Source organism: Gallinula chloropus (genome assembly GCF_964237585.1).
Source record: "Gallinula chloropus genome assembly, chromosome: Z".
Classification (NCBI taxonomy): domain Eukaryota; kingdom Metazoa; phylum Chordata; class Aves; order Gruiformes; family Rallidae; genus Gallinula; species Gallinula chloropus.
The window spans coordinates 31,160,590-31,179,489 of record NC_140089.1 but is presented as its reverse complement, the minus strand read 5'-3'; the positions used below and the strand labels follow the sequence as shown (position 1 = coordinate 31,179,489).

The 18,900-nt window shown below is 42.8% G+C and overlaps 1 long non-coding RNA gene across 1 annotated transcript; it reads left to right on the top strand.

Annotated features, from left to right (window-relative positions):
- Window positions 1-4,462: 4,462 nt before the first annotated feature.
- Window positions 4,463-10,114, top strand: LOC311204044. Its single transcript, XR_014617998.1, has 3 exons — window positions 4,463-4,614; window positions 4,712-4,790; window positions 9,334-10,114. It is a non-coding gene; the product is annotated as an uncharacterized lncRNA (long non-coding RNA).
- The last annotated feature ends 8,786 nt before the right edge of the window (window positions 10,115-18,900 follow it).

Genomic DNA, 18,900 nt, shown 5'->3' with positions numbered 1-18,900 from the left:
CAGAGAAAATGGAGAAATGACTTTAACAAGACCTAGTACCTTAAAAACCTTCTGACACTTGCCTTCTTCAGCCACTTACCCACAGAAGAAATGGAACTTGGAAACCTTTGCTCCAAAGCTAATATTCAAAGATACTTAGATGTTCATATCTTCCACATCTTGTCTTCTAAAGTCTTCTTCAGAAGAGTAACTTCTGAAATCTGAAAATTTTAAATTGTTTCCCTTCTCTTTACTTTCTTCGCAGCCCTGTACTTTCTTATCAGACCTCTCTGTCATTATTCCTTGTCAAAAAGATCATACTCTATTTTATTTGATAAGAAAAAGAAGCCTGCATTTGAATATTTAAACATCTGTAGGAAAGGTAGAAGATTATTTATCTACCTGCATCTATATAAGCATAGCCAAAAAAATACATAGATGCCTGTCATGGTTTTACTCGCTACCTTTATTTTGAAGGGGAGAAAAACATTTGATTCCACACAATTGATTGTACCAATATTTAATTATTATTCCTTTGAGATATGAAATAAAGTTTAAGACTTATGATATGGAGTTGTAGAATAAGTATACTCTATTGACTAAGCAAGTGTGCAACCTAGCAGATTTCTTAAGGTTTGTATTTCTAACACCCCAATTAGAATGAAAGCTGCACCCTGAAGAAGGCATAGGTGTACATGTAAGTAAAAACACTTCCTTGGGAGGATGCACAGATCAGTTTCACTGTAGATCCAGTCTATCAAATAACTGAAAACAAGTAAGATCTGAAATTACAATAAATGTCAGGTCTAATCAAGCTGCAGGGATACTTCTCAGCTCAGAACAAATGAAAGACATTAATCACTTGGGGACTGTCAGTTAAATAAGGGACTTTCAGTTAAAGAAGATGTGATTAAAAGCTTGAATATATATTAATTTAACATCAAGATATTTCCGTAGCAAACATCTCACTGAGGAAGCTTGACCGCAGCTGCGAGGGAAGCAAGATTGCACTGGGTGTTGTCTTTTGTGGAGAATGGCAGCCTCTAACCCCAAACCACTATGACCTGTGAAAAATCCATTACGTCAATTGTGGTATCCTGTGTATTTCATTGTTTGATCCCTCTGTGGTCAATGAAAAAAGAGCAGGTGGGTAGAGATGGTGAAAATGACTCCTGGCCCTTTTGCAGTAGTGGCTGCAGTGATCTCCTGACAGCTATTGCCGACTCAGGAACATGTTGTTGACTGGCTATCCACCCTCAATATGACATTATTGCCTATCCTGCCAAATGTTCTGCTGCTTGGGTATCAAAAGAACATGTCATGAAAATATTCTATTAAGTTTAGGGTTACAGCATCACCGCTTCCTCCTGGGTGCATGTTACATGCAGTGCATGGAGTTCTTAAATTTTACTGGTGAAAAGGGATCCAAAAAACCCAGGCAGTGGCAATTCAGCCCTTGCTAGGTAAATACTGGCCTATGTGAGAAGTCATCTTCTCCCCACTAGTAGCAACTAGTAACTGCTTGTGAAAGAAATAGGATGTATTGCTACTTAACTTACACAGTAACTTTAGCAATAGAAGAAACTGATTTCTGTCATGATATACCAGATAAACATCTGTGTTGTTCTTTATGTAATGACAAATATAGTGCTTTTCAAATCTTACTTAAAGCAAAGAATCATGTTACACATTAAACATTTCATGAAGAGAAAAAAACTGTGATAAAGTTGTCTCAAATTGAAAGGTAGCAATGTTTACAGTACAAGCCCAAAAGCAGGAACAACTGTGTATTTTGCCTTTTATTCTCTCAGGACTGGAATATTTTATTTGATAACAACTCTGTGTATAAAATATGCATAAAAATATGTTTGCAATCTGTTTTCCTGTACATATTTAAGGAACTGTGATGGGAAATAATGTATATAAAAACCCTCTCCAGATCATTACCAGTAGAAATTCAGATGATCTTCACTATTTAATTAGATACAGCTGTACTGAAAGAGGCACTTCACCTCCCATGGCCCTGCATTTTGGGATGTGAAGTGTCAATGAGGGTGTCCTCTATCTGGATAGACAAAATAAGCCTGACCATTAAAAGACCATTTAGTAGGCATTCCTCACCTGATCTGCTAGAGACTTTTGAAAACACTGATGACGTCTTGTAATTTTCTTAGAAAAGGCAGCCAGGTGGTAAACTGCCAAAATCTTTATTTCTGCTGAGGAGTTTCTACAGGAAGAAAAGAAAAATCTTGCATGGATGCAGAAGTCCGTCTGTACTGCTACCTGCATAATTCGTTTTTCTTGTTGCAATGCCTGCAGGGCAGTGCCAGTACATCTTTGTGTCCTGTTTTTGTATGCCTCCTTAGGTAGCTGTAACTGGCCAGAAATGGGCTCGCACCATACCTGGCGTGACACTGTCGTCTGACCCAGGCTTCATGTTTGTGGTGCAGAAGCATATCAACTGCAACAGATGTTCAGCTTTGGGTGAGAGGAGGGAACTGGAGTGAATCTTAAAAGCATACTGTAGGATTTTCTCATTGTGATAGTTTGTTACTTAAAAGGAGAAAAAATAGGACTTGCAACACCACCCATAAATAAACCCTGTAGTATTAGAATTACTGTGTCACTTCAATTTAAATTATATAGGGCATTCTCCTTAAGAGGTTTTTGCTTATCTAACAAATTTGACATCCCAAGCAACTACACAGCACCTTGCATGCTGTCAGCTCATTAGGCCAAGACACAAACACATCCAAGATTTGGACAAACAGCTCTAAAATCAAGATGTTGTTTTGCAGTCCTCTCTTCCAGGAAAACTCCTTCCTTCTCCTGATGCACATGCAGAAAGCAGCTGGTTTTGTTGGCTGTATACTTTGAAGTGCTAGATGTATTTGAAGCTACAAGATTAGCCAAGTTTTGCTGATTTGACATCAAAGCATTGCTCACATTCAACATGAAAGTTCCATGTTCTCTTACACCTCTTGTTCAAGACTCCTGTTTTGCCCATTAAAGCAATAATGCAGCTTTCAGGAGACAGCTACAGAACTAGCAAACTGATCAAGCACATAAGGTGGGCTTGTAGCCCTCCCACAGTGATTGCACACAGCTCATGCTACGAAGCTTTTGGAGTGCTTTAAAAAGGAACTGGTGTATGTAAAAATTTGCAACAATAATTAATTTTTAAAATCATAACAAGAATTAATTTGTTATCATTGTGGTTTTAATGCATTTTCCCAATATCTCTATTACCTCTTATTACATTATCTCATGTCAAAAGCCATAGCAAATTTTAAATTTCCTTCATGTTACTATCATATTGTCGTGGTTTCACCCGGCTGAAGAAAGAAAGCTAAAGAAGCAAATTACAGTGGAGAAGAGTGAAGTATAACTATCTGTGAACAGAAATCTGTTCAGGTCAGCACTGGATATGTATTGGACCCTGGCATCCAACACCTTTGCTGTTTGAAGTGAGCTTCATGTCATCTTAGTTTATAATTTGGGGGTCTCTTGCTCTGAAATGAGGCACAGAGTCATGACTCAAAATACACACACTGGTGTGAGGTATGAGAGCCTATTCCAACACAAGTTTGAGTAAGTCAGACTGTACCAGAGGAGTAACTCCACGTTTATTATAGAAACAGTCATCTTTGGAGCAAAGTGAATTAATTTTTAGGTTCAGAAGTAGTGACTAGTTATTAAATTCAGAAGGCAGGAGGTAAATCCGTGACACAATTAGGATTAAATTGTGGGAAAACATGTTTTAAATTTCGTTGCTACTGTATTTAAATGTGAATTCAAACACAGGTCCTCGGTGCTGCTACAATGTGGTTGTTTTGGGGTTTGTTTCTTAATGTAAATTAATACACAATTTTGTAACTACGCCGACATCCTCAGGGATGCAGAACTGAAACAGGAGAAAACAGTTCCCAGCTACCCCCACCCCCCGCACCCCCCGGGACTAACATCGCCCGGAGCCACACACGCGGTTACAGGACTCTCCCCGAGCGCTGGTCTCAGAGCAAGCCCGCGCTCTGCAGCACAGGCTCAGAAACCCTTTTTCCCACCCGACCCCGGCTTCCGCGGAGAAAAGCCGTATTTCCCAGGGGAAAATCACGGCGGAGTTCTGCCCGCCCGCCTCGCCGCGCCCCGGTCCCCGCGCCCAGCCCCGCCCCGCGCCCGGGACGCCCTGCCGCCGGGAGATGCTCGGCGGACAAGCCCGGCAGAGGGGTCAGGGCCGAGCGGGAGGGGAGCGGGGGGCGGGCAGGCAGGTGGCGGCAAGGCGGGGCGAGCGCGGCGCCGCCCCCGGGCCCCATTGGAGCCGGCGGTGGGGGGCCGCTCCGCGCCGCCCCCCGCACACAAGTGTGGCTGGCCGGCGCCGGCGGCAGCAGAGGCGGCGGTCGCGGCGGAGTCATGCAGAGCTGCGGGAGTTGGTGGGGGCGGCTGGCGGCCCGTGGGGCGTCGCGGCACCTGCGGCCGGCGGCGGCGGCGGCGGGGGGGGGTCAGCGGCGATGGGGCGGCGGCGAAGCGGCGCGGTGCATCGAGCAGCTCCTGCCGCGGCACGATGACTTCTCCCGGCGGCACATCGGGCCGCGGGAGCGGGAGAAGCGGGACATGCTGCGAGCCGTCGGGGTGCAGGTAGGTGACCGGACCGTGCCGTGCGGGGCCCGTGGAGCGGCGCGGCTGGTTCCCTCCCGGGACCGGCAAACGACGGCGTGCCGCCTTCTCTTTGCAGAGCGTCGAGGAGCTGATGGATAAAACCATCCCGGCCAGCATCCGTCTCCGGAGGCCGCTGAGGATGGATGACCATGTCTGTAAGTGACCGCGTGGCCCGGAGTGCTCCGAGACCACCGCCCCCCATCCACTGCCCTCCCCGCATCAGCCTTTCCCGCTGCTCCTTCCGGCCGCCGGCGCCCGCGGGGCAGGACTTGGGGTGCTGGTTTGTCGCCCGCCTCCCCCCCCACCCCCCCCCCCCCCTTATTCCTCCCCCCGCCCCCATTCACCCCTCTGAAACGCGCAATGAACAGAGCTCCCTGCTGAAAGTGCCGGGTGAGACTTAAATAAGGGAAGCAGTACCGCCATCAGCACTTCAGTCTGCACAGCCTAACTCGGTGGGGTAGCTCAGCTCCATGGTTTTTTTGCTCTCCTGTTGAAAATCGGTCGGGAAAGGCGCGTGGCGGGCCGGGGCTGCCCAGAAAATCTGTGTTTGAGCCCAAGCTGTACAGTGGCCTCATTGTGTCCCGCCAGTCTGATACGGAGGGAGAAGCGTGGCCAAAAATCGTCCCCAGAGCGTGCACTGTGTCTTCAAATGGGCCACTGTCTTTTGTTGGCTCTCAACGTTTCCGCAGGGTTTCTTTCTTGCCGTGTGTCGTGCCCCCCCAGTAATAATCCGCATATCCCAGTAGCCTGCAAAGCCTGTGTCTCCGTGCAACGGACCCAGAGCAAACCAGTAGCTAGCACTTTAATCCCTCTGACTCGGGGAGATGGGCAGACTGCAGGAACGCCAAACATCCGAGCCAGCAAGGCTGGCACTGCAATAATTCAACAAACTGCTGCAGAAAACTTGATGTGATTGGATGAGTTTCCAGATACCAACGTTCTTAAAAGTTATCAGCCACAGCACAGAATTTCTGTCTGTGTGACTGCTGCCTTGGTGGGTATCTGTGAACATCGTGCTGGAAATCCTGTGAATGAATGAAACGCCTAAAAATGCACTTCACTAAACAATTCCCCTGCAAGTAACAAAGCTCAGGGGCCGTTGCAGTACTGCAGTCAAAGACATCACTATTAAGCTCATGTTTGTGTCAGGATCCCCTGCCTGATTTGCAGAGAATTCGATCTCTCTCGAGGGCTTTTTGTCATTGCTCATCCCTGTGCTGTAATCTGAGTGTAAACTTCAGGCCTGGTGAGCTTCCTGGCCAGTTCAATCTGGTTACTCCAAGATGACATCACATGCGAGAGGCAGCGCTACAATGAGCAGCCAGGAAAAACAGAGCCTGAAAAGACAGATTCTAGCTGAGAGGGATACAGTGCTCACTAAAAATTTCTACTTAAATGTTTTATGAGTATGATGTTACTTCATTTTTTGGTAACTTCCTGTCCTGTTGAAATGGGAAGGGAGGGGTAGAGAGGTGGAATTTAATTGCTTTTTTCTGTCCGTATGACTGATGCAACTATTGCTTAGCATATTTTTCTATGACTAATGTATTTTAGCCAAGGTACTTTCTGAGAAATGGATTATTTTCTCTTACCCTCATAGAAAAGAACACTTTACATTATATTTTAAGAGGGGTTAAATGTAAATTGTTGCTAATAAGTAATTCTTTAAAAAGACCAAATAAAAAAAAAAAAAACAGAAGAAAAGTTTTTATTTAGTATATGTTACACTTCAAAGTTTTACATTACACACAAGAGTGATACAATGCAGTTGGGTATTGAAATAATTGTACATTATTGAAAATGAAAATAGTGATGCCAACCTAAGTCAAAAATCTCATGCCAATTTGCTTAGCAGTTTTTAAGTTCTCCTACACTGCTGTGTGTTAGTTGATGTTGTGTGGAATGCAAGTTCTTGCTGTGCAGCAGGACTTCATCAGCTAACAGTGTATTTAGTTCACTGGCATTTTGCTCCACTTGCTATGCTGTTCTTGTTCTCTTAGAGTAAGCTTTGGAAGAATGTGACTGTGATGCAGAGTTGCACATTGCACAGCATGCAATAGGAAGTTTTCAAAAGAGATGCTTGCATGAAGTACAGAAAAGTTTTTCCACACGCTGCTGCTTATTTTCTTTCCCTTCTGCAGCCAGTATGATGAACTGCCCGTCTCTTTGTGCTTCAGTGTCTAGATTTTTATCACTAGCTTTCCACTGCAGCAGTAACAGAAAACTCAACAGCTTGTATAAGAAAAATTAAAGGCTTCACCTTAAAGTTGTGCAGCTTTCCAGTGAACAATTTAGAGAGCACACTGTAGCCTGAGTAAAATTTCCTTCCTTGTTAGTGTACCATTGGAGAGAATATACCCTTTCCAGTCACCAGTGTGGAGTTTTTTTAGGTGAATATGGTACATTATTTCTCTAGCATACCCCTCTTATTAAAAAGGAATAACAAAACTGGGAGAGTGTCATGAGGCCTGCATGCTGTTTTTAAGCATGTTCTTTTTATTTGCATGGAGATGATTATGCTCCCATCATCTTGGAGAATGAGAGGAAAGACACAATTTGAGTTTCTTTGCCCAGTTCTCTCAATTTAAGCATTTATAAAATATCTGATATGGCAATTCCTGGTGGTTTAAATACACACTGCCACCTTCCTGTATGACTTTGATGACAAACCACAATCCTAGTGACTCCACAGGTTAGAGTGTAGCTCAGCAAACCAGCTTGTATTAGAAAATGCAGTTGAGCTTGCACTGAAGTCTTGTTGAAGCCAATGCTTATGGCTAGAATTAGAGAGCAGTTCAAGAAGACCATACACACACCATGAATAGTAGTACATCTGGGTGAGAACCACAAGTATCAGTAATTACATCAACAGGTTTTTAAAACTTTTATAGCTTTAGGTCTCATCTCAGGTGTCTACGTTTGCATCTTCAAATTTTCAGTAGGTGTGGTGGTAGGAAAGATTGTTTTACATTACAGATCCCTTGGTGATTAAACAAGTTGTCTAAAAGAAAAATCAGTCATCCGTGGGTATGCAAGAGCAGTAAAAAAAGTCCTCCTGTGCATGCAGCTTGTATTGAAGAGCTGTTCTGAATGGTATGGCATATTACATTGGCCATAAATAAAAAGCTCTGCTTACAGTAGAAGCACAGTCTTTTTGTACATAGGTTGTCTTTCCTAGACGTTTCAGCTCAGCCCTGCTCTTCGGTGGAAGAATCAAGCTTCGCTACTTCCCCGGAGGACGCAATGCATTGAGAGGGACAGCCTTCAGCATTAGCTGAACCTTTGTTTTGCTTGTGTGTGAATGAAAAAGCTGCTAAGCTTTGCTTTTGCAAGTTCATCTGATACTAGGAATGCATTTCCGTACCAGTGTTCCTGCATTGGTAGGTTTCTTACACAGAAGTGGTCAGGGATGGAGGAGGGAAGGACTGTAGCTTATGCTAAGAAGTTTCTGAAATTAGTCATTTCCTTTGGAATGTAAAGTGACAGACTATCTATGCCCCTATTCTGACAAAAAAAAAAAAACCCAACCAAAACAACAAAAAGCAAGCATTTTAAAAGTTCCTGCCATTATGAGCCCACTGACAGAGCTCTAAAACCACCTGAATACTCCACTGAAAGACAGGAGTGAAACAGCAAAATGTCTGCTTTGCCATAACAGTAAGATGCAGTCCTGCCCCTCAGCTGATACTGGAAGGGGGGCTTTGTTAAGACTCTGCTCTTTCTGTAGATACAGTTCATGGAAAATGTTATTTTGGCATGTAACTTCTGTTCAGTTGGTATTTACAACAGGGATAGACATCTTAATTATTGTTATCTGGTATTACAGAGGTTTTTTTCCCACTGTCACAGAAAGTACACTTCAACAATCAGCTTTTCTTTACGTATTGAAGGTGCTTTATCGCGGATACAGTGCTTGACCCATTTGAAGTAAAAGAACAGATAATCTTATATAAGATTAATCCTCCTTCTTTTATCCCGGCAGACCTGCCGTCTGTATCAGTCGTTATCCCTGCAGTGCTGCCATTGTATGCCCATCTCTATTTAATGGGTAGGCTTTGTACACATTAGTTTTTTCTTCTTTTTTTGTTCAGGCCTTGAATTAAAAAAAAATTACTGCAAACTCTGCCATGATTTTTTTCCAAATTATTCCCAACTGCATTCTTAAATTTTGGAATTTATAAACATAAGTTTATAAAATCTGTGCCAGACACTTATTGGATTTCCAGTACAACATTTTTAGAAGCAATATGACTCAGAAGCAGTTGTATTGTAAGAAAGACTTTGGTATCTTTGAATTTACCTGCTTACAGTACATAGTTACAGTTAAATCTACTGTAACTATGATTTTGTATTTTAAATGGGACTTAAAAAAAACAATTCTAGATGAGTTTCTAATCAGCTCCTAATGTCAGTCAGATTTTTTTTACACCTGATTTAGTCAGTTTGGATTCCCTGCTGTTTGAGACTCTGCCGTATGCATTGGATCCCTACAGCAGGGGTAACTCTGTTCTCCAGAGTGTTGCCACAACTGGTGTGGGAATCTATGGTACAAACGGTGGCACTGTCCTCCTCACACTTTGTTTCTCACAGCACTTTTGGGCTGCTGCTCCTCTTTCTGAAGGCAACTGGCCTTGGGGGTAGGATGGCAAAAGGGGTTTTACTGGCTCACAGCCCGTGTGTGCTTTTCGCTTCTTGCAGCAACATTGGGTTGCCTGTGCTACCCAGCCAGGCTCTGCGAGTGAAAGGAGGAGGAGGAAGAGGAGGCAGAGAAACAGATGGTGTTGCCTTTCTGCATGTCTTATGGCAAGGTGCTGGTTGGACTCAGCATGCAGAGTAGGCAATTTTTCTATGCTGTCCTGCAGATTGCTGCATGTCTGCTAGTGCTTTGCAACTGTTTTACTTCAATGTAGTCAGATTATCTTTTTTTTTTTAAGAATAATGTTAATTGATAAAACAAGAGAAATACATTAATCTACTTTTTCTTATATCAACTTATGAAGATTTTGCCTCCTTGATCTCAGAAGCTAGATTTTTTTTCAGACCTGACATAATGTGAAAAAAATTATATCAGTAAAATAGTTTTCACAGCTTTGTGTTTTAAGCTTTGAGTTATATAACTCAAATTGTTCCTTCTAGCTTGATTCCTCTCTCCCTTTTTTGGCTACTGTATTATTTTGCAGGTATCTTACAAGTTAAAGGCAAAACAACTGTGATAACCACTAGAACACTAGCAGGAAGAGTATTATAACTTTAAAATCTGATTATTCACTGCGTCTTAAGTATTTCTGAGATTATAATTTGCCATTTCTACCTGTGGATGTAGCAGTCAGGAAGTGTGTTCACACTTCTACCACAGAAACCTCAGTGAATTTCCTACACAGTTCTAAGATAGCAGTACTGCAAGACCTGTGAACTTTATTCGGGGTAGCGTATTTGATCGTATTATCTAATGTGTTGATGAAAGGAATAAAGATCAATTGCAGTGACCTCACTGGCAGTTTTCTTTTTTGCTGAACAAGGTTCCTGAAGAATGCATAGCCTACGCCCAATAAAATTCAAGGTAAAGGCATGTCAAGCATGTTTTCTGAGAAAACTGGAGACCAATGAGTGTGATGGTCTGTTTCCAACCACTTCTCCAGGGCAGTCAATTTGAAAATTCTCTCTTGATGCCCCATTTTGGATATTACTTTTTTATTTCACCTGTTGCTGGGGAGACACTTCATAGAAAGTGTCAGTAACACAAGACAAGGTCTCAGAAGCTGAGCTTCTTCAACCACATGTACTGAAATTTGCCAAAGTCCTCATCTTCCTGCATTTTAGCTGTAGATAAATATTTACCAGAACACACTGTTTCCCACCACATATATATGCTCCAAGGAGTGTGTATACCCTACGTACATAGGGTAAAAATAGTGTGTGTAATTTTCTGCCCTTGCTGAATGTTCCTGTTAGCCAAAGTGAAACCCCAGCAAACTCGTTTTGACTTTGAAAATGAATGTAGAGGCATACATAAGGTGGGTCTTGTGGTTACATTCTCCTGCCTTCATACCAGCATTAGTCATTTGCAGGGTGCCCAGCACAGAGTTAGGTCCCTTTCATGGAAAGGGGCTTTGGCCTTCGCTCAGCCTGGCAGCTGGTGTGACTTCAGAGAGCTGCAGTGCACGTTCAGTGCCTTCGTGTGGAAGTTCTGAGCAGCATTTGCTGAGAAAGGACTCCCAAGAAGAAAGAACCCCTTGGGTGAACAAGGGAAATGCCACCTGGCACGTAGGACAGTATGTGTGGTATGTGTTTACTGCCAGAATCTCACTTCTCCTGTGTTTGGGTGTGTGACATTGAGCTGGCAAGCCACCCTCTGCCACCCTCAACTTGCTTTTAGAGTTAAACAGCAAATCCAGTGCTGCTTCCAAAGATCCACTGGTGTGTGAATTCCACAAGTCTACAGCCCTCCCTCTCCTTCATCAAATGTCTGGTTTGGAAGCGTTGGAGGAAGATCTCTGCCCCAGTAAAACACTCACATAGCACCTGTCTGGAATAAGCAGTGTGGGAGGTGTGGGGGGAGTGGAGCTGCTCACTACGCAGCTTCCAAAACTTCGCCCTGGGTGCTGCTGAGTTCAAGAAAGATAAAGACACAACTGCTGAGTGTCCAGGAGAAACTGCAGTTCACTGAAAGCAAGGAATTAATCTTTATACACTGGGTGTACGAGTAACACAGAGGGAAAGAGAGAGCAGAAATGAACTTTGAAGTGAGAACTGAAAATGGGTAAAAAAATAACTTTGAGGAAGGAATTAATTGTGACTGTGGAAAGAATTCATTGAAAGGGATAGGATTTTGAGCAAAGCCAAGTCTTTCTGCATGGAATGTAATAGTAGCACTTTGAGTCAAGAGAAGAATTTTGAAATCAGAACTAAAACTGTGATATCCTGTTCAGAAGAAATTAATTCAAAACCTGGAGAATTCTTTATCACCAGGTCAATCAGCATCACCTGCTTTGACTTAATGTCTCTAGCTGGATTAATTTACAGAGAAGCAGTGTGAGTTGAGACATCCAGGCCCCTGCTATTCTGCTTCAACAATGTTCTATTCCAAAGCCTGCTTTTCCAGTTGCAGTGCGGACTGGACAGAACTTAATGCAACTGCCCCGGTGGAGCGGTTTCCAAGGACCGAATGTGGCTTTTGCAGAGCCTTGAGCACTGCGAGATGGCTCTTCTGGAAACAGTGAATCAAGCTGTGGGTGGCTGCAGCTTCATCCGGAGCTGATTCTGCACGGTGTAGCTCGCAGGAGCTGCTTTCTGAGATGCATTTCGATGCCAGTGAGGGCAGCCCCCAGTGCACAGTGCTGTAGTGCCAGAGGGGCTCCATGAGCCTTTTGCCAGGGGCTGTTGGCCTCACTGCAGTTCCCGTGGTGGTTGGACTGCCATCACATCTCAGTTTCTGAATTTCCAGAACCCGGGCAGAATTTGAACTCCAGAATATCTTTCCCCGTGCCCATTCCCTCTGTCCTTGGATTGCTCCTTTGGCTGCTGTTGGCACTCACACCCAGTGCTGCATTTTGCACTTGCAGCCCAGTGTCACGTTTCCTTTCACAGGGGCCCTGACGTTCCGGGTGAGAATCCTGTGTAACTGCAGTTGTCTGACGTGGTTTCTTTCCAACCAGGTGAAAACGAAATCCTGGAAACTCTGCACAACATTGCAAGCAAGAATCAGGTGTGGAGGTCCTATATAGGCATGGGCTACTACAACTGCTCCGTGCCACAGCCCATCATGCGGAATTTGTTGGAGAATGCAGGATGGTAAGGTACCCCTTGTCTTTTGTAACGCTTCTGTGCAAGTGCACGTTGGAAGTTTGTTTGAGCACAGACAATTACCCCCAGCCTGCCTCTCTGACTAAGGCTTGCTGTAGGTGACCCTGGTGTGTAAGTGCAGGGACTGTGGTGTTCCTGCCGATGCTGGTGAGGAACAGGAATGCCTCGGACTTGAGAAGATGCGGCCTCCGCAAGGTGCTTGTCTGGTTTGTGTGACTTCGGCTGACAGCTCCTCCTTATCAGGAACTAAAGGAGGAATATTTGTTTTCTTTGAGGAAGCATACAAGCTTAACTTCTCCTAAACCAAAGTACTTTCTTTCCTAAGTTCTGCCTAAATTCAGACCAGCTCTCGCCTCCAGTGGCGTAGGCAGTTTTGGGTGGAGGTAGTTCCAGGCTCTGCAATAGTCAGTTATGGTTTTCTCATGAGGAAGTAAGAAGCCTTGAAAAGTTGAAATGCTTTTCTCTTGGCTTGTTTGGCTTTGTTGGTTTTTTGTTTGTTTGTTTGTTTGTTTTGTTTCTTGGTGTTACTTTGCTTATTGAAGCCAGATCTTTGATGGAAGCAGCTGAGATCCTTGTTCTGTGTTGCTGTTCCCTCCCGATGTTTCAATGGTTGGGACGAGCAAAAGACCAGCCTGTCTGACAGACTGGAGTCTGAGTTTTACTGGGGTTTTTTTTTGTGTGGCTGGTTACGACTTCTAATGTAAAAGAAAGAAACTATTTTAATGAGTTTATTTCTATCTTATGAACAGCATTAAGCTCAATAGCCATGGGGGTTTGTCTCCTGACAAAGGCACGAAGGCTCGATTGTGCTTATTTGGGACTGCCATTTCTCTGAATAACTGTAACTGAGGAGTGATGTAAGAGAATAACGAAATTTAATGTGGAGTCTCACTTTCCAAATGACTGATGACAGCCTGCATTGCCTCTTTTGGTTTAGAAGTTCCCTTATTTCCAGGCAGTAACATTTTTTTTTACTCTATTAAATCAAAAACTCACCATTGTTACTACTGAGTTTTGTTTTACTAATAAAAGCAGAATTTACAGTTCATATGTAGGTAAAAAAACAACCCAAACACCAGAAACGAGCAACCAACCAGCCCAACTGGGTCAAATGTGTGGCATGTAAAATGCCACTGTTACTTTGACACTGTTATTTTTGTACTTTGGGTTGCAATAATGTGTCTTTTGTATCCTCAGACCTCCACTTCTATATGTTATTATACTAGTTTGCTTTATTTGCACTTAAAACTTTTGAACTGATAACAAAGTTGCTCAGTTTGGACTCCACGAGTGCATAGACTATATGACTACCAAGTGGTATAAGGCCTTATCCCCACCCACTTGTTACAAATGTTGCTATCTATCTACTTCAGTACAGTGCTGCAAAACAATCATTTGTTATAGGAAAAAGTAAGAACAATTAAGTAGTAAGGAGACCAAAGTTAAGTGTATTTTTTTAAATCATAAAAAATTACATAGTGTTGATGAATCATTGTTCTATGTCCCTAGACATTATATATGGAAGAATAATGTACCTGTACCAAAGATGCCTGCAGTCTTTATATTGATAGTGTAACTAACTTATCAACTAGTAGCACTTGGCATAATGCATTGGGTTATGAAAATTACCATGTACTGTGGAAAAATCTGAGATAAACATTATGCAACTGATTTCTACTTGTAGACTGGATACAGAAAGCTGCACAAGCAGCTAAAAGCATGCCAAATTGGCAGTAAATTCGGTGTTTATGCTTTAAGTGGAAACTGGCATGTCTCCATGCCCTATCGTAAAACTATCCAGCTTTCTCAACTCCATGGGAAAGGTACTGTTTCAGGAACACCCTTAGAAATGCTCCTCAAAGATGCATGAAGTGCCAAATGATGCATCTGGAACTCTATATACAGTACAGCATTTGGGAATTTTACAGGCTGAGTGAAACTGTGTGCAGTTGGATACCTTCTAGTTGTACAGCTTTAGTCTATTCCTGCATGGCAATATTTATGTATGTGCATATTTAAATTAAATACAGCTTTTGTTTTATTCTTGGTTTGTTTCAGTTTTGGCCTTAACAGGAATGTCCAGTCTATAAAAATCAGATAAAAAAAAAAGTCATGTATTCATGACTGAACTTCAGTATCAGTTTTCCAGTGTTGACTGATATATGATTTATCTTTTTGTGGCTTATGTATGTTGATTTTAAATTCTGCTACTGGTCTGTTCTTACCTTACTAATTATTCTCAGGAAAAAGGACTCTCTATAGCTGGAAATCCAAATTAATTCTACCTTTGTCATTTCATGACATTAGTCTTGCAGATGTCTAAATTGACAAGAACATAATTTAGAGCAAGATGTAAGTAGTGTGTTGATTACGAGTACATTAACTTCCCAGAGATTCAAGCCAAGTGTAGGAAAAACCCCCACTAAGGAAGATATATGTTTTGGTAGAACTTCCTTTATATTAAGAAATAAATTAGACCTAGACTTAGATCTTTTGAATGTATGCCTACAAATACTAATCAAGAACTAGTCCACTGACTATGGCTTGATATTAGATATTTCTGAAACTTTGCATGGAAGCAAGAGTTAACTTTAGTATAAACAATCCATGACCGTTAATCTTGTAGTTACTGTATAGTCTGTTTTGTTGCTAAACCTAGAACAAACCTAAATGCCATAGATGACAGCTTATTTGCAGCCCATTTTACCATTAAATAGTTTTTTTTCCTACATTCTCTCTTGCTTTACTATTTTGTTGCTCCTCTCATCTTGTTCAATACCACAGGTTCTGCGGCTTGTTCTTTAAAAATCTTTGTTTTCCATCTTCTATTGACCTGGCCTTGAGCTTTCAAATAGTCTCTTTAAAGGTTATACCTTCACCCACAAGCATTTTTCAAAAGTCTGGGGCTTAATAATGCAATTTCATCTATTTCAAACTGCTGCTTTCTTCCATTGCTAGAAAAAAGAGGCCACAAGTGTTCCCAATTATCACTTGTTCCTGGCCACTACTTGAAATTCAAACTGGCTTAAAGTCTGTCCTGGACCACCGTGGAATCCAGTACCCAAATTTCCAGCAGTGAGAGGAGCGTTGGGTCTCTGTTCTGGCCTTTCATCTCTGGGCTCCTGCTGCTTTGTTTTTCTGCACTGTTAGAAGGAAAGTTTCCGTTACAGTTGGTGCATTTTGTAACGATTTGCTAATGTTGCCTCTACTTTCTTGTTCTCCAAATGGCAACAGATAAAACACGTCAGTCTCACTTCGACATATATGGAAACTATCATTTCACAAGAAGTTGCGTATTTGTGAGCTTGATCCTGTGAAATGCTGAGTGTTTTTCCTCCCGTAAGAGTGGAGAAGGCTTGGCAAATAAAGAGTTTCAGAAAGATTACTGAAAGATAATGGAATACCTAGATACGATTGAACCAAGAATTCTCATTTGGATATTGTGATTTGACTCAATTCTCCCACACTCAGCCCTTATTTGACCTCTCCCTGATGCAAGATGCACTCTCACCTGTCTTAAAAGTAGTTTCTTTTTTCAGAATGGTGAAATAGAATTAGTCTCCTGTAAAAAAGCAAAGTCAATACGAGAAGAGAAAATAGCTTCAGGCGTCTATGAAAGTAATAAATTACAGCCATCTCAAAGTAAATGTTTTCCAAAAAAAATTTCCATGTTAGTGAATTATACTTTACAGTTTATTTTTCCTTGTCCAGTTGCATATTGGTATAATTCTGTTACATATTTATTTTTCTAGACCAAAACTCAGAATCCTTCTCTTACAGGGTTACACAGTATACTCCTTACCAACCTGAGGTCTCACAGGGAAGGCTGGAGAGCCTGCTAAACTACCAGACTATGGTCTGTGATATCACAGGAATGGATGTGGCTAATGCATCTTTGCTGGATGAGGGGACAGCTGCTGCAGAAGCCATGCAACTATGTCACAGGTACTATACTTTAAATGTATAGTTGAAGCACAGTAGGAAGGAATTTTGGAGTGTGAAAGGTGTCCCACGTGTGTAGGTATCCCTGGGTGAGTGGATTGAAGTTGAGTGTGGTCTTTTCACTGTGAGCAGACACTAAACATCTATAGCCCATGTTGCTAAGCTCTTAGAGGAGTTCTTAGTGTTTATGAACTCGGATATCTAAGCCCTTAAGAAACCTAGGGACCTAGAGACTAGGGGGAAAGTGTAGAGCAAGGAAGACTTACTTTTGGTGGAGGAGCATCAGGTTAGAGAACACTCCGTGGGCCCCGATGTGATGCACCCTTGTGTGCTGAGGGAGGTGCCTGATATCATTAAGAGGCCACTTGTTTATCTCTGAGCAATCATGGTGAGTGGGAGAGGTGTCTCAGTGGTGGAGGAAAGGAAAAGTCACTTCTGTCTTGAGGAAGGGCAGGAATGAGAATGCAGTGAACTACCAGTTTATCACCTCGCCTTGATTCCAGAAAATGATGGAACAACTGCTAGTGCTGGAGACTATTTCTAGGCATGTGAAAGGTGATCAGGAATCACCAGCATGGATTCAGACAGGGAAAGTTACACTTGACCAATCTGAGACCTATCTACAAACAAATGGGTGGCTTGGTAGATGAGGGAAGACCAGTGGATAGCATCTACCTTGATGGTCTTTGGGCCCTTCAAAACTCACAGAGAAGCTGAAGAAGCGTGGGCTGGATGAGATGAGAGTGATGTGGATTGAAAAGTGAATGGCTGGGCCCAAAGTGTGGTGATCAGTAACACGAAGGCTAGTTTGAGAACAGTTATTATGGGACCCACTGGGTCAAATTAATGATCTGGATGATGGCCATCCAGATGATGTCACAGTGTATCCTCAGCAAGTTTTCCTGGTTATGCAAAACTGGGAGGATCAGCTGATACATCACGAGTTTGTGCTGACATCCAGAGGGACCTTGACAAGCTCGAGAAATAGGTTGACAGTAACCTCACAAAGGTCAAAAGGGAAAGTGCAACATCTGTACTTGAGAAGGAACATCCCCAAGCATGTGGGGCACATGTGGGGCACAGCAGGCTGGAAAGAAGTGTTGCAGAAAAGGCTTTTGAGGGTCCTGGGGGTCACCAAGTCAAACATAAGCCATCAATGTGCTCTGGTGGCAAAGGCAAATGGTATCCTTGGCTACATAAGGAAGACAATTGCCAACACATCAATGGAGGTGATCCTTGCCCTCTCCTCAGTACTAGTGAGGTCACACCTAGGGTGCTGTGCCCACTTCTGGGCTCCCCTGTACAAGAGAGGTATGGACATACTGGGTAGGGTCTAGTTGCCCCGCCTGTGGTACCAGCCCAGCTGCTGGACCCCAGACACATTGACTCCAGCTGCTATCACCAGACACACCCTTACCCTTCTTATTTTCCTACACTTGTTCCTCTGGTGAATCACTAGGAACCTTCTTTCCCCTAAACTTCTCATAATGAGCCTTTACAACCCCAAAGTGCTCTTCCCCTGCCTCCTATAGTGTCTCGGGGGGGGGGTGGGGGGGTGGGGAGGGGGGGGGGGGTGTGGGGGCGGACAGTGTGTCTGTCAGTATTTTGTAGTTTAGGTTCCCACCTGCCTTGGGGGCTTTGTGCTTCTCTGTTGTTGTGGAGGTGTGTCCCTGATGATGTGGTACCTTCTGTGATGGGCCTGGCAGCAGCAGGGAACAGGGTGTTCTTTGGGTTGGCCCACCTGTCATTGCCTCTGTGGGGATTGCAGAGGGGCTTTTATCACGAGTCCACATCATAGATCTAATGTATCTGTTAAGACTGACAATATGAATGTTATTTATTTTTCCCACTGGTTGTTAAAAGGAGCTTTTAAAAAGCAGTGAAGTATGTCAGTCCAAAGTTGCTAAAAGTGAAACTGTTACTGGTTATATACAAATTAACTTTCAGGGATCTGTGTTGTAGGGGCATTTGGAAAGGATCAGCTAATCAAATGGAATCTGAGAGATGACTGAAGGTCAGTGTAGGAGGGTGTGTCAGGAAGGAGATGATACATCAGACACTGTGTAGTAACTATCCCTCAAAACCTCAATCTGACATAAAACCATGGTTACTAGAGGAAACTAGGCAATTGTTTTGGTCTCTGTTTTAATACTTTGTTGGCTCACATTTGGTTATCCAGGGCAATGTTGAAGATCTGTGTTAAAGACCCCAATTTTATTCTTGTAAAAGACTATGTGTGCGTGGAGATGTCCCTGTAGCTTCTTGAGTCCTTGTTCTGTTTCACAGTCTCTCTTCATTTTAGTCACGTATAAACCTTGTTTAATGTCTAAAATGAACTTGCTTATTTTAAATGGACCTGAAACATCATTCAATCTCACACTTAAATTGGTTACAATAATTAAAATATAAAATTGCCTTTGAACTTAGGATAACTCACATTTAGTAAAGAAAAAAATAGTTCCTTGGAAAACAATGTATTCTTGATATGCAACCCTTCCTCTTATGTGTGGGGTGTTTTTT